This window comes from Trichechus manatus, unplaced genomic scaffold (genome assembly GCF_000243295.1).
Source record: "Trichechus manatus latirostris isolate Lorelei unplaced genomic scaffold, TriManLat1.0 scaffold00073, whole genome shotgun sequence".
NCBI lineage: Eukaryota > Metazoa > Chordata > Mammalia > Sirenia > Trichechidae > Trichechus > Trichechus manatus.
Genome location: NW_004444009.1, coordinates 13,034,390 through 13,040,645, shown reverse-complemented (window position 1 = coordinate 13,040,645; position 6,256 = coordinate 13,034,390).

Genomic DNA, 6,256 nt, shown 5'->3' with positions numbered 1-6,256 from the left:
GTTTACCTGTGTTTTATTGACTATGCAAAGGCATTGAACTGTGTGGATCTTAACAAAGTATGGATAACATTGCAAAGAATGAGAATTCCAGAACACTTAATTGGGCTCATGAGGAACCTATATATAGGTCATAAGGCAGTCGTTCGAGCAGAACAAGGGGATACTGCGTGGTTTAAAGTCAAGAAAGATGTCTGTCAAGATTGTATCCTTTCACCATACTTATTCAATCTGTATGCTGAGCAAATAATCCGAGAAGATGGACTATACGAAGAAAAACACAGCATCAAGATTGGAGGAAGACTCATTAACAACCTGAGATATGCAGATGACACAACCTTGCTTGCTGAAATTAAAGAGGACTTGAAGCTCTTACTGATGAAGCTCAAAGAGTACAGCCTTCAGTATGGATTACACTTCAACATAAAGAAAACAAAAATCCTCACAACTGGATGAATAAGCAACATCATAATAAATGGAGAAAAGGTTGAAGTTGTCAAGGATTTCATTTTACTAGGATCCACAGTCAAAGCCTATGGAAGCAGCAGTCAACAAATCAAATGACCTATTGCATTGGGCAGCTATGTTGCAAAAGCCTCTTTAAAGTATTAATAAGTAAAGATGTCACTTTGAGGACTAAGCTGTGCCCGACTCAAGCCATGTATTTTCAACTGCCTCATATACATACGAGAGCTGGATAATGAATAAGGAAGACCAAAGAAGAATTGATGCCTTTGAATTATGGTGTTGGCAAAGTATATTGAATATACTATGGACTTCCAGAAGAACAAATAAATCTGTCTTGGAAGAAGTACAACCAGAATGCTCCTTAGAAGCAAGGATGGTGAGACTTCATCTCACTTACTTTGAACATGTTATCAGGAGGGACCAGTCCCTGGAGAAGGACATCATGCTTGGTGAAGTACAGGGTCATCGAAAAAGAGGAAGACCCTTAACAAGATGGATTGACACAGTGGCTGCAACAATGGGCTCAAGCATAGTAACGATTGTGAGGCTAGCACAGGACTGAGCAGTATTTCAGTGCATTGCACATAGGCTTGCTATGAGTTGGAACCAACTCAGTGGCACCTAACAACAACAAATCATGCAAGGTCTTGAAATATGATTAAAAGTTTGGATTTTAGTATGAGTTGGTGTCACAGATTGAATTGTATCCCCCCAAAATATCTGTCAACTTGGCTAGGTCATGATTCCCAGTATTGTATGACTGTCTACCACTTTATCATCTGATGTGATCTCCTTATGTGTTGTAAGTGGTATCACTGTGATGTAATAAGATGGATTAGCAGCACTTATATTGATGAGGTCTAAAGATTAGATAGTGTCTTAAGCCAATCTCTTTTGAGATATAAAAGAAAGAAGTGAGCAGAGAGGCATGGGGACCTCATACCACCAAGAAAGCAGCGCTAGGAGCAGAGTGCATCCTTTGGACCCCAGGGTCCCTGCGTGGAGAAGCTCCTAGTCAAGGGGAAGATGGATGACAAAGACCTTCCTCCAGAGCTGACAGAGAAAGCCTTCCCCTGGAGCTGATACCCTGAATTTGGATTTGTAGCCTACTAGACTGTGAGAGAATAAATTTACCTTTGTTAAAGCTATCCACTTGTGGTATTTCTGTTATAGCAGCACTAGATGACTAAGACAGCGGGGAAGCTACTGGAAGGTTATAAGGAGGGATGGGGGTGACATGATCTAAATTCAACATAGATGAGATAAGGCTGGAATACAGGTGAAGAACATGGGAAGATAACACTCATAATGATTGTAGCTGATAGATTGACTCCTGAGCACTTACGTGACACTCCTTGAAGATTGAAGTCATAGATGTGGGGGACTATTGTCTTTAATGAGCAAGTAAAGGCAAGAGTATGTTATTCATTGCTAGATAGTATTTCTTTGTAAAATGAAACTTGATATTGTTATTAATATAGTATTTTTAGCCAAAGAATGATGAAAGTTGGAGTAAAATGTTGTTCTTAGGTGCCGTCGAGTCGGTTCTGACTCATAGTGACCCTATGTACAACAGAAGGAAACACTGTTCGGTCCTGCACCATCCTCACAATCATTGTTATGCTTCAGCCCATTGTTGCAGCCACTGGATCAATTCGTCTCCTTGAGGGTCTTCCTCTTTTTTGATGACCATCTACTTTACCAGGGATGATGTCCTTCTTGAGGAACTGATCCCTCCTGATAACATGTCCAAAGTATATGAGAGGAAGTCTCACTATCCTTGCTTTTAAGGAGCACTCTGGCTGCACTTCTTCCAAGACAGATTTGTTGATTCTTCTGGCAGTCCATGGTATATTCACTATTCGTCCTCAATACCATGATTCAAAGGTATCAATTCTTCTTCGATCTTCCTAATTCATTGTCCAGATTTTGCATGACTATGAGGCAATTGAAAACTCCATGACTTGGAGTAAAATACAGCATATGTATTTTGGGGATCCCTTTTGGAAGGAGTTTCCTGTGTAGGTCACAACTAAGGCAAATGACACTGGAGGATGGGAACAGAGGATATGGGACTCAGGGCTGGGTGAACAACAGACAAGAAAGAGGCTGTTGGCTCTGAGAAGCAACATTTTTGAACAACATAGTGTCCAGCAGCCCGGGCTAGATCAAAGTGGGGTCCCAACTATTGCCTTTTCCGATGCTACTATTTTCCCAGAAAGATTAATTCTGCCTTCATTTCTAGACTGCAGAAATCATTGTAACTTTAAAAAGTAGTGCCTCCTCCTCTTGTTTTGGTCCTTCTATATTTACATATTTATTAGTCATACAAACAAATGTTTACTGTGCATCTACTACGTGCAAGTAGAGGGCAGGCACAACCTAGCATCCATGACCGCTATGACCTCACCTCCTACAATTCTTCTCACTCACTCCACTTCAACTATGTCAGCCTCCTTGCTGTTTCTCAAATATTCCAGGCGTGCTACTGCCGTAGCATCTTAGAATAAGCTAGGGCACTCTTTTCCCAGATTTCCATTTGACTCTCTCCCTCACTTCCTCAGGCCTTTCGTCAAAGTCACCTCTCAGTGAGGTCTTTCCTGGCCACTCAACCTAAAATGAAAATCCCCTTTTTTCTTCTTCTCCTTCTGTGCTTTCCTTTGATTTTCTTTGGCACTTATCACTACCTAACATAACATACATTTTACATACTTACCTTTTTTACTGTCTGCCTCCTCCACTAGAATTAACCTCTGGGATTTCTGTTCACTGCTATACCCCCATTTCCTAGAACACTGCATGCTATATTGTGAGAGTTAAATACATGCTTATTGAATGGATAAATGAATAAGAGCAGGAAGGGAGAGATAGGAACTAACAAGTTGAGTATTCTAAGCATTGGACTGGGAAATTTATACATATATATATGCCAAATACACCGGTTTTTTTTTTTAATTTTATTGTTTTAGGTAAAAGTTTACAGAGCAAATTAGTTTATCATTCAAAATGTACACACAAATTGTTTTTTGACTGCATGGATTGAATTATGTCCCCCCACAAAATGTGTGTATCAGTTTGGCTGGGCCATGATTCCCAGTATTGTGTGGTTGTCCTCCATTTTGTGATTGTAATTTTATGTTAAAGAGGATTAGGGTGGGATAGTAACACCCTTATTAAGGTCACATCCTCGATCGAATGTAAAGGGAGTTTCCCTGGGGTGTGGCCTGCACCGCCTTTTATCTCTTGTAAGAGATAAAAAGGAAGGGAAGCAAGCAGAGAATGGGGAACTTCATACAACCAAGAGCAGCACCAGGAGCAGAGCACGTCCTTTGGACCCTGGGGTTCCTGCACAGAGAAGCTCCTAGTCCAAGGGAAGACAGACGACAAGGACCTTCCTCCAGAGCCAACACAGAAAGCCTTCCCCTGGAGCTGATGCCCTGAATTTGGACCTGTGGCCTACCAGACTGTGAGAGAATAAATTTCTCTTTGTTAAAGCCATCTACTTGTGGTATTTCTGTTATAGCAGCACCAGATGACTAAGACAGTAACATTGTTGCAATCCCCATAATGTGTCAACACTCCCCTCCTATCCCTTTATACACTGGATTCCCCATGTCCATTCACCCAGGTTTCCTGTCCCTTCCTGCCTTCTCGTCTTTGCTTTGGGGCAAGTGTTGCCAATTTGGTCTCATGTATTTGACTGAACTAAGAAGCACGTTCCTCACGTGTGCTACTGTTTATATGATAAGCCTGTCTAATCTTTGGTTGAAAGGTGGAGTTCAGGAGTGGCTTCAGTTCTAAGTTAGCAGAGTGTCTGGGAGCCGTAGTCTCGGGGGTTCTTCCAGTCTCTGTCAGACCAGTAAATCTGGTCTTCTTTTGTGAATTTGAATTTTTGTACATTTTTTTCCCACTCTGTCTGGAACCCTCTGGTGTGATCCCTGTCAGGGCAGTTGGTGGTGGTAGCCCGGCACCATCTAGTTCTTCTGGGCTCAGGTTAGTGATGGCTATGGTTCATGTGGTCCATTAGTCCTCTGGACTGATATTTTCCTTGTGTCTTTGGTTTTCTCCATTTTCCTTTGCTCAGAATGTGATGTCACCAATAGATACATTTTAGATGGCCACTCTCAAGCTTTTAAGACCCCAGACACTACTCATCAAAGTGGAGGTAGAATATTTTATTTATGAACTATGTTATGCCAGTGGATTGGATGTCCCCTGAGACCATGGTCCCTGGCCCTCAGTCCCAGCAACTTGGTCCCTCAAGGTGTTTGGATGTGTCTAGGAGAGGTTCTATGGCTTCGCCTTGGTCAAGTTGTGTTTATTTCCCCTATATTGTGTGTTGTCTTTCTTTTGACTAAAGTTAACACTTGTCTGTTGTAGAGTTAGTGATTTCCCCTTCCTAACACTCCCCTCCCTCATAACCATCAAAGACTGTTTTTTTCTGTGTGTAAACCTTTTCTTGGGTTTTTATAATAGTAGTCTTATACAATATTTGTCCTTCTGTGGTTGACTAATTTCAGTCAGCATAATGCCTTCCAGATTCATCCATATTTGTGAGATGCTTCACAGATTCATCATTGTTCTTTACCATTGCATAGTACTCCACTGTGTGTATGTACCATAGTTTTTTTATCCATTCATCTATTGATGGGCATCTAGGTTGTTTCCATTGTTTTGCTATTGTGAACAATGCTGCCATGAACATGGGTGCGCATATGTCTGTTCATATGATGGCTCTTATTTTTCTAGAATATATTCCTAGGGGTGGGATTACTGGATCATATTGTATTTCTATTTCTAGCTTTAGGAAGTGCTATATTGTTTTCCAAAATGGTTGGACCATTTTGCATTCCCACCAGCAGTGCATAAGAGTTCCAATCTCCCCCACAGCCTCTCCAACATTTGTTGTTTTCTGTTTTTTTGATTTGTGCCAGTAATGCTGGGGTGAGATGGTATCTCATTGTGGTTTTGATTTTCATTTCTGCAACGGCTAGTGATCGCGAGCATTTCCTTATGTGTCTGTTAGCTGCTTGAATGTCTTCTTTGGTGAAGTGTTTGTTCATTTCCTTTGCCTATTTTTTAACTGGATTATTTGTCTTTTTGTTGTAGAGGTCTTGGATTTTCCTGTAGATTTTAGAGATTAGACCTCTGTCAGATTTGTAATAGCCAAAAATTTTTTCCCAGACTGTAGGTTCTCTTTTTACTCTTTTGCTGAAGTCTTTTTTCTCTTATTTTTATTTTTTATTGTACTTTAGATGAAGGTTTACAGAACAAATAGTTTCTCATTGAACAGTACACATACTGTTTTATGACAATGGTTAACAACCCCACGACATGTAAACACTGTCCCTTCTTGACCTTGGGTTCCCTATTACCAGCTTTCCTGTCCCCTCCTGCCTTCTAGTTCTTGTCCCTGGACTGTTGTGCCCCGTTAGTCCCGTTTTGTTTTATGGGGCTGTCTAATCTTTGGCTAACTGGTGAACCTCGGGAGTGACTTCATTACTCACCTAAAAGGGTGCCCAGGGGCCATACTCTCGGGGTTTCTCCAGTCTCTGTCAGGCCAGTAAGTCTGGTCTTTCTTGTGAGTTAGAATTTTGTTCTATATTTTTCTCCAGCTCTGTCTGGGACCCTGTCTTAGGCTGGGTTCTCTAGAGAAGCAAAACCAGTAAAGTGTATAAATATATATAGAGAGATTATATCCAGGAAACAGCTCACGTGATTGTAGAGGCTAGAACGTCCCAAGTCTATGGATCAGGGTAGAGGCCTCTCCCAAGTCACACAGCTGCAGAAG